This window comes from Echinops telfairi, unplaced genomic scaffold, assembly GCF_000313985.2.
Source record: "Echinops telfairi isolate 266 unplaced genomic scaffold, ASM31398v2 ScPeMD7_70;HRSCAF=299, whole genome shotgun sequence".
Classification (NCBI taxonomy): Eukaryota; Metazoa; Chordata; class Mammalia; order Afrosoricida; family Tenrecidae; genus Echinops; species Echinops telfairi.
In genome coordinates, this window is record NW_022103968.1 from 41,295,316 (window position 1) to 41,304,933 (window position 9,618).

Below are 9,618 nucleotides of genomic sequence, written 5' to 3' on the forward strand. Positions count from 1 at the left end.
ATAGTGTGGGGAGGAGTAGTGGGGGTTAAAGATGTGAGTGTGGGTTAATAGTGTGGGGAGGAGTACTGGGGGTTAAAAATGTGGGTGGGGGACTTTTTGATCCTGGTGACGGAGTGGCGGGAGCTTCCTGGAAAGTGCTCTTGTCAAACTGCCTAGGCGAAGTGAAGCTACCCTGGAGGTCTAGGCAGAGTGTATATCGGGGTGAGCTGTGCTGTCGCCACCACGAGCTGTGTTCAGGAAGCCCCTGAGCAGCACTCCTGAGCAGAAGGAAGGCTGGGTCCCGGCTCAGGTTCAGAGAGCAGAGCAATTGCTCTCTCCTAGTTGATGGGAGATGGTGTGAGGCGTGGAGGCGGGAGTCATGGGAACCTGGGAACCGATCAAAGGGAGCTGGAGCCCTCTGCCAGGCGGGCCTGTTTGGCAGTGCGTCTGAGAAAACCTCCAGGAGAAAGTCCAGTCGCATCTTAAGGAACTGAAAACAATTTCCAGAAATCTTCTCTGAGCCCTCAGCACCTTCCCTTGGACGCCCGTTGCCCACGGGTTGAGCATACGGGTCTAAAGGTTCCTGTGGGCTGTGTGACCTTGAGCTCACTTCTCTGGGCGTGGCTTTCTTTTGGTATTCTTGTGCCTCCTCACATTGTTGCTTTGTGTGTAATGAGCTTACATAAACATAGATTGGAGTAAGCTCTTAATACCTGTTTGCTAATAGCTCCCTTGTCTTTCAAAGGACTAGGGGGGCTTGACGGTGGGGGGCTGGGGGGCCAACGATGACCAGGGACTTAAGCCTCCTCTCGCACACCTGGCATGGCAGGGTGCATACAGAAAAGACCACTCACTCTGGCCTCTGCACAGATCTCTGATGAAACGACGGGCGAGGCGATTTAAGCATTAGCTCGGAGCCCACCTGGTTAGTGGTGTTGGTCCCTGCCTGGCTGTCAGAGCATTAAGCGTCAGCTGGCAATTTAAAAAAAATTTTTTTTTAAGCTCTGTGGCCTACCAGTTCCCACTAGGGATGCCAGTATTTTATAGAAAGGCTATTGTATCACATACTGGTTTTCTAATTACTTCAACACATGTAATGATGCGCTAATGCTTTTGTAATTAACATCTAAGCAGTATAAAATAATATACTCCATCCTGCAGTGCAGTGAATCTTGTTACACTCCTGTGTGTGTAAATAATGGTAGGGGTTTCCCAAGCTAAGGTTGCAGCCAGGAAGTCTGCGGTGCAGTAATTAATTTTCAGTTCTTCATCTGGTCTGATAGAGATGTGCTTAAAGCCTTGGCCTGCACGTCTAGACTCCAGGCATTTGTTTGAGGGCTACTCTATGTTCCTTGTCCCCTCGGGTAGGTTTCTGTCTTAAGAGGCAGGGATCGTTTAAAATAGATTTTAACTACCATATATTAGGTACCTTAGAATTGCCCTCATAGCTGATCTAAGCTTAATTGATAGTACAGGTAACAGCAGAAGAAAAAAAAAATTGAGGTCTTATGTTCCAGCCAGGTGGCACAGTGGTTAATCAATCGCTCAGCTGCTAACACCAGGGTTGGCATTTGGACCCCCCGGGGCTGCTTCCTGGGAGACAGACAGGGCAGAGACCCTGTGGGGCAGTTGTACTCTGTAGGACAGGCGTGGGTCACAGAGGACCAGGTGGTAATGGGTTTGGTGTCTGTCTTTTTTCCTTTTTTTCAAATATGAGAACCTAAATATTCTTACAAGAAAAATAAAAGAGCCCAGCAAGCAGAGGGTGGTGATTTCAGTAAGTGAACCGCTGTCCGAGAACCCTTCATTGCATATCGAAGGAATTTGGCTGCGGCATCACAGGTCCGTGTGCCAGAAATGAAGTGCATGTGCCTCTGATGTCCTCAGCCTCTGACAGCAGTGCCCCTCTTCCACTGGGTCGATGAGGTTGATCACCTTCTCACCTGAGCCTCTCCCACACCTGCTTCCCCCATCTTCCCTTCCTGTTCCCACAGTGCCTCAAGCTCACCATTTTTCTCAGGTTTCTTCATTTTTCTCAGGTTTCTTCATAATGCTTACTAGGAAATATGCCAAGAACCCAGAAAGTGATGGATTTCATGGAAACCTATAATTTCCAGGCCCTAGTGTTTTGCAGGTATCATTTTCCTAATTCTCAAACTTTTGTTCTTAATCTTCTTCTTATCCTAACTTTACCATAGTAACAACTGCATTTTCTTGAACACTTCTTGGGTTCCAAAACCATGCCCATGGATGGAAAACCTCCATGAGGTTGCCACTGTGAATCATGGATCAAGGTTAGTGTTCCCAGTAGCAAACCATCTCGGCACCTTTCCTTCCCCTGGATGTGATTCACCGAGAAGGGCTTACCATCACTTTTGAGATCTTGCCATAAATGCGTAACCTCAGTCTGATCGGGAGAAAACGTTGGAGTAACCCAGCTGTGAGACAGCCTGCAAAATGACTATCACTCTTCAAAATTACCAAGGTCGCCAAAGACCCAAAAAAAAAAGGACCGAGGAACTGCCGAATATTAGAGAAAGTTCACGAGTAAATTCATTGCAGAATCCCGGACTAAGTCCTTGAATAGAACAACAAGTACATTGCAGGGTAATTGCTGAAATTCAATTAAGGTCTGTTGCTAATAATGTACCAATGGGAAATTTCTGGGTTTAATAAATGTACTATGATTAACTAAGTTGTTCACATTAGGGATGACTTGTATACCACAATTCCCTATACTATACTTTGCTATTTTTTTATTATCCTAAAATTTTATTTATTTGGTTATTTATTTATATAACTAATTTTATTGGGGGCTCTTACAGCTCTTATAACAATCCATACATCTCCTATAACATTCCAGACATCAATTGTATCAAGCATATTTGTACATAGGTTGCCATCATTTTCAAAACATTTTCTTTCTACTTGAGCCCTCGGTATCATCTACTATTTTCCTCCTCCCTCTCCCCTCCTCGTGACCCCTTGATAAATTATAAACCATTATTTTCATAACTTACACTGTCCACTGTCTCCCTTCACCCACGTTTCTGTTGTTCCTCCCTCTTGGGGGTGAGTGGGTTATAAGTCTATCTTTGTGATCGGTACCCCATTCTCTCCCTTCTCCCCCACTTTCGCCTACTCTCATGGCATTGCTACTCCCTTTACTACACCTGAGGGGTTCATCTGTCCTAGACTTCGGGTGTCCAGAGTTCTTATCTATACCAGTGTACATGCTCTGGTCTAGCCGGATTTGTGAGGTAGAACTGGGATCATGATTGGGGTGGGGGAAGCATGAAAGAAATAGCAGCAGTTCTCAACCTGTGGATTACAACCCCTTGGGGGTCGAACGACCCTTTCACAGGGGTCCGCCGATTCCTAACAGTAGTAAAATGACAGCTATGAAGTAGCAATGAAAATAATTTTATGGTTGGAGGGTCACCACAACATGAGGAACTGTATGAAAGGGTCACAGCATTAGGAAGGTTGAGAACCACTGAACTAGAGGAATGTTGTGTGTTTCATCGGTGTTATACTGCACCCTGGCTGGCTAGTTCCTTCCTTGTGACCTTTCTGTGAGGGGATATGAAATTGTCTACAGATGGGCTTTTGGGTCTCCAATATCATCCTAAAATTATTTAAAAGAAAAACATTAAAACAAAAACCCTGAGGGTTATTATTATTTATTCTTGTTCTAGAGATGAGGAACTTGTTAAAATGCTAGGTAACTTGCCCAAATGATAGTTAGTAGTGAGCAACAGAGCTGAAAAATAGAGCCCCTTTCTCCATTTTTAAAACCCATGTTAATCACTACTCTTGTATGGCTACCTGATATTTTAATAGCTATGTTAAAGACTGATGAGAATGAGATTGGCCGAATCGAAATTGCTTCTATTACTACCTAGAAAAATGAAAAGGTCCCAAAGATAGTCATTTTAAAACTTGTAATTTCTTTCTTTACTTTTTTTCAAATATTTTTTATTTCATGGGCTTTGAAATGATGAAAATCCTGTTATTCTCTGTTCTTGTTGTCAGATGTCTCCTTTTTTTCCTGAGGATGATTGGCCTAGTTATCGATGTGGTGTTTATACTGCTTAATTAGCATGATCCAGGAAAAAAATGTCTGTTTTAGCCAACTCATCAAAGGCATACATAGCTTGATGCAAGCTCGAAAGAATAAACATTTTCAAATGTTGATAAAACAATCACAATATGAGTTCATTTAAACTTAAGAAAGAAGAAATGCGATTTTTTGGTCTCTGTTCATCCATGGATAAGTCAATGATGAATAGGTTCTAGATAATTCTTTGGTGTGATAAGAGAATTAGATTGTAGGACAGAGATCTGAGTTCAGATCCAGTAGTTGCTGAGGGGGTTCATCTGACAAAGTCTATTCAAATAAGAAATCGTACATTGTTTCTTTAAGGGATTTTTTTCCTTCCTTAATTAGAAGCTCCTGACAGCTGAAGTTAATAAACTAGTCTAAAGACGTTGACCTTTGTTGTGAGTTACACATGTGGTAGGCTTTTCATAGAAATGCAGAAAGCATGTTGGTATTTGCCAAGGCATTGCATCAGGTCGTGCTCTGTGTGCTATTTATAATAGTGTGTGATTCCTGTGGCAGTTTGAAACAAGAAGCTCATAAATATTGAAGCACAGGGTGAAAGGCCCGGCACATTTAGTTTCGCAAGTCCAGAACTATTTCCAGGGACTGTTTTTGAGAAGAACTGTAATTTAGACCTGTCTACTGAAGAAGCCTCACAGCTCAATGGCTCTCTTAGCTCGTGTTGATAATGAGCCTAAGTTGTGTGTTGGGGGCGATTGAGCGGATCGTGTGCGCACGCACCCCAAGAGCTTTTCAAAGACAGCCCCACTTAGCGTAATCAAGGCTAACTCAGAGAAGTCACCCGTCAGTGGACCCCGGCAGGTTCTGAGAATGGCTGTGCACACAATTACCAATTGTTGGGAAAGTGTTCAAGGACATGGAAAAGAGAAGAGGTGAAGAAATACAGGTGATACTATATATTGCTTATTTAAAACAACATTATATTTAGTGTGTGCTTTAACATTACCATGGCTTTGACCCGCACACACATTTATGTACCTCGGACCATCAGGAGTCGGCATCAACTCGATGGCAGTGGATTTGATTGTTTTATGTTTGAGTACATTTACACACGTGGGGGTGTCACAATGTGTGGAAAATATATCTGGAAGATAATGGAATTTCTCCACAAACTTTTTGAAGCCTGCTTGTACTATAACTTCATTTCCCCTTCCGTCTGCATAATACTTTGTTGTGCGTATAAACCATCTTTCGTTTAGCATCCATCTGCTGATGGGCGTGCTGTCTGTTTCCACCCTTTTGGCTGTTATGAATAAGGTGAAGTGAACACCTGTCCGTCTGTCTGTCTGTCTGTTACTGCTGTCAAGTCTGTGAATTTACACCTAGGAGTGGAACTGCTGCTATGAGGCTGAATTGGCATCATGGCAGTGAGTTTGGGTTTTTGTTTGTTTGTTTGTTTTGACAGTTTTTCTCCATGGGGAACATATGAGAGTTCCTGCTCCCGTCGAGAGTTCCAGTCTCAGTGGCAGTTCTAGTTTGTTCTGTAGTCTGCGAGTCAGAATTGACGTGATGGCAGTGAGTGAGTGAGTCGTCGCATGTTTGACCGTTGTGCTTAGGTAATGTTTCATTGGTTCAGGTGAAGGTTTACACAGCCAATGAAGTCCCTTTTAATCATTTTCGTACAAATTATTCCGTGCCACTGATTTTATGATGTGTCAGCACCTCGTTCTTTCTAGTCTGTTCCATTTTCCTTGCTCTCGCTTCCCTCCCCGTGCTTGTCTCCTTATCTTGGTTTTTGGGCAACTGTTGCCCATTGGTCTCCGGTGCTTCCTTGTTTAAGGAAGCACATTATTCATGGGTGACCTTATTTATTTTATGAGCCCATCTATGCTTTGTTGTAAGGTGACATACAGAAATAGCTTGCGTGCCAAGTTCCAAGTGTATTTGGGGGCATCTCCAATCTTGGCATCTCCTCCAGTCACCGTGGGTCCAGTAAGTGTGACCTTTTGTAGGAGTTTGAGTTTTGTTCTATATTTCTGTTCCATTGTATCCAGGACTTTCTACTGTGCCTCCTGTCAGAATGGGCAGTAGTAGTAACGGGCGCCATCTAATTCTTTGGTCTCAGTTTAGAGGCAATTGAGTTCACATGGACTAATTAATATCTTCTTTTAGCATTTGGACTAATTAATATCTTCTTTTAGCACATGATTACCATCCTCCTCTCTTGCTCCATACAAGTAGAAGCTAAGAGTTATATCTTAGATGTCTGATCACAAGTTTTTAAGACCCCAGGCCTTACGTACCAAATTAGTGTGGTAGAACATTACCTTTATGGATTATCTTAATTATAATCACGTGAATAAGCTGTCTCCTGAGATTTTGATCCCTTAAGCTTTTGACCCAGTGAACCAATCCCTTGAGTTGTTTGACTATCTCTTAGAAGTCTCCATACTATGCCTCCTATATGGTTTGGTATATGTGTGGCTATATATGCAGCACACACACATATCCCAATAGGCACTCCTGTACATGCGTGTGCACTTGTATATGGCTGCCTTTGCACATCACCATCTCTACCCAACAAAAGCAAACGCTTACTTGGGGGTTATTTTTTTTTTACTGTTGTAACATTTTATTAGAGGACTTCGAAAAGTCAGGGTAAAAATGGAATGAAAAGACTCTGGAATTTTTCTGTGAACTTTTTGAAGCTGCAATCTTCATATAAGCTTCAGCCTTTATTGATGTTGTCTGCCCACTCCCCCACCCCCAGGACCCCATTGTCTTCATTTACTATGGTCAAGTTGTGCTGACTCCACCCACTTTGGGGATCGTTAGCAAAAGTTACAAGCCCACTATCTATCCAAAAGTGATTTCCCCTCCCTTTCAATACTCTATGCCTGGTAACCATTAAAAACCATTGCTTTCCATACATATCTCCTCTTGGCTTTTTATAATAGTGGAACTATACAAAAATTATACTTTTGTGGTTGGCTTATTTTACTTTGAATAATGCCTTCCAGATTCCTCCATGTTTTAATATTTTGCAGACTCAACATTTCTTATAGTTGTATATGTTTGGACCACTATTTATTTGTCCATTCACCTGCTGGCGGGCACTTAGATTATTTTTATCTCTTTGCTCTTGTGAATAATGCTTCATTGAGCATACATGTGAATATGTTGACTCAGTTATATCTCTAGGCCATATATCTAGGAGTGGGGTTGCTGAATCATGAGATATTTCTATTCCTACCTTTTGGTGGAAGCATGTACAGTTTCACACAGCCATCAGCGGTGTGTACGTGTTCCAGTTGCCACCACAACCTCACCAGTATTTGTTGTTTCCTGATTTTTTTATCATGGTTATTTTTACATGGGTGAGAGGATATCTTGTTGTTCAGGCTTGCGTCTATCTCACGGTTGATAATCACAAGCACCTCTTCATCTATTTGTAGGCACCTTTAATATCCTGTTGGGTAAAATGTCTATTCATGCTCTTTGTCCGTTTAGTTGATGGGATTGTCTTTTTGTTGTTGTTGAAATTTTCTATATATTTTAGAGATTTAAACCCGTATCAGATATGTCATCTAATTTATCTTCTACCGTTGTTCATTTTTAGTTTTGTGAGCCATGCTTACGTCTCAGTTCAGCAGTTTGAACCCACTAGCCCCTCTGTGGGAGGCAGGTGGAGCTGTCTGCCCCTGTACAGGTGTACAGACTTGGACACCCTTTCACAGACTCACTGTGATGAGTCTAGACAAACATTCCTTATTAATTGGGCGGAACTGTTTAGTTTAACCTTGACTTCATGGGATAATTTCAATTCAAGGTCTAAAAATCATTTTCAGGAACTAGAATCATGTATTCTCCCAGTCTAAATGGGCCCAGTGCGTCTGGTTTTCTTTTCTCGTTTTTATAAATCATTTTATTGGGGCTCTTACAGCTCTTATAACAATCCATACATCGATTTTATCAAGCACATTTGTATATTTATTGCCATCATCATTTCCAAAACATTTTCTTTCTACTGGAACCCTTGGCATCATCTCTTCTTTTATCTCTCCCTCACCCACCCTCCCACCCTCAGGAGCCCTTGATAAATTATAAATTATTATTTTCATATCTTACACCGTCCACAGCCTCCCTTCACCCACGTTTCTGTTGTTGGTCCCTCGTTCGGGGAGGTTGTACATCAATCATTGCGATCGATTCCCCTTTCTCCCACTTTCCCCCCCACCTTCCCTCTCCCCTCATGGTATCACTACTCTCATTACTATTCCTGAAGGGTTTATCTGTCCTGGATTCCGTGTGTTGAGAACTCTTAACTGTACCAGTGTACATGCTCTGGTCTATCCGGATTTGTAAGGTAGAACTGGGGTCATGATAGTGGGGGTAGGGAGCATTAAAGAACTAGAGGAATGTTGTGTGTTCTGTCGGTGCTATACTGCACCCTGGCTGGCTTGCCCCTTCCTTGTGACCCTTCTGTGAGGGAATGTCCAATTGTGTACAGATGGGCTTCGGATCTCCACTCCAACCCCCCTCATCCACATCAATGTGATTGCTTGGTTTGGGTCTTCTGATGCCTGCTACTTGATCCTGTCAACACCTCCTGGTCACACAGGCTGATGTGGTCCTTACACGTGGGCCTTGTTGCTTCCCCGCTACATGGCTGCTTGTTTAACTTCAAGCCTTTAAGACCCCAGACACTATATTTTCTAATAGCCAGGCAGCATCAGCTTCTTCACCACATTTGCTTATGCACCTGTTTTGTCTTCAGTGATTGTGTCAGGAAGGTGAGCATCACAGAATGCCAGATTATTAGAACAAAGTGTTCTTGCGTTGCGGAAGGACTTGAGTAGAAACCAAATGTCCGTCTGCTGCCTTAATACTTAACATATAAATAGATGTACATAGACCTATATCCCTATTGTTACATATTAATGCATTTACTTATATGCTGTCTCCCCATAGTGCTGTGGGTCAGACCTCTCTAAATGTCTTTTGCCTCATAGCCCTTTCCTCAGTTTCCTTTTACTTCCCACTATCATGTTCTATCTCATCCTGCCCTCAGTAATTCCACTCGGCTACATTGTACGTGACTAAACCCCACCAAGCATCCTATGCCTCCCTAGCTATCGATTTTAAATCTCTTGTTCCCTTGTCCCTGAGTTGGCTCCCCCTCCCTTTCCTCCACCACCTTCCCTCCCATGTTCCCCCAGAACCATCGGTCCCATTGTTTTCTCCTTGGGATTGTAAATGATCCTCCCTATCTTATATGGAAAGACATTAAACAACAAAACCAAACCAAAAATCCTAAAAAGCCTATAAATAGTTCCAGGTCTGTCTGCTGATCCTTATGAATGTTTTCCAATCAGGTCTCATTAGGTGCTAAGCCTCCACCCCCCCACCCCACCCCCCAAATCTCCTGGAGCCAGATGTCTGTTTTCGGGATTCCTTGAGGACTTGGTTGCTTTGCTTCCCTGGCTGCACAGTTGTGCTCCCTTCATGTTTTGCCCCTGGGTGTGGGTGGGGTTATCAGACGGGCACAATTCCCTCACTGGGTCTCCAGTGCT

At 43.0% G+C, this 9,618-nt stretch overlaps 1 protein-coding gene across 3 annotated transcripts in view; it reads left to right on the plus strand.

Annotated features, from left to right (window-relative positions):
* Positions 1–9,618, plus strand: part of SGMS1 (sphingomyelin synthase 1) — a 164,119-nt gene that overhangs the window by 88,384 nt on the left and 66,117 nt on the right. The window contains exon 1 of one of the 3 annotated variants that reach the window (XM_004701088.3): positions 4,973–4,991. The exons of the other annotated variants lie outside the window; for them this stretch is intronic. The gene's annotated coding sequence lies outside the window, so the exon portion shown is untranslated. Of the gene's footprint in view, positions 1–4,972; positions 4,992–9,618 lie in introns of those variants that run through there. 3 annotated transcript variants of the gene reach the window in all.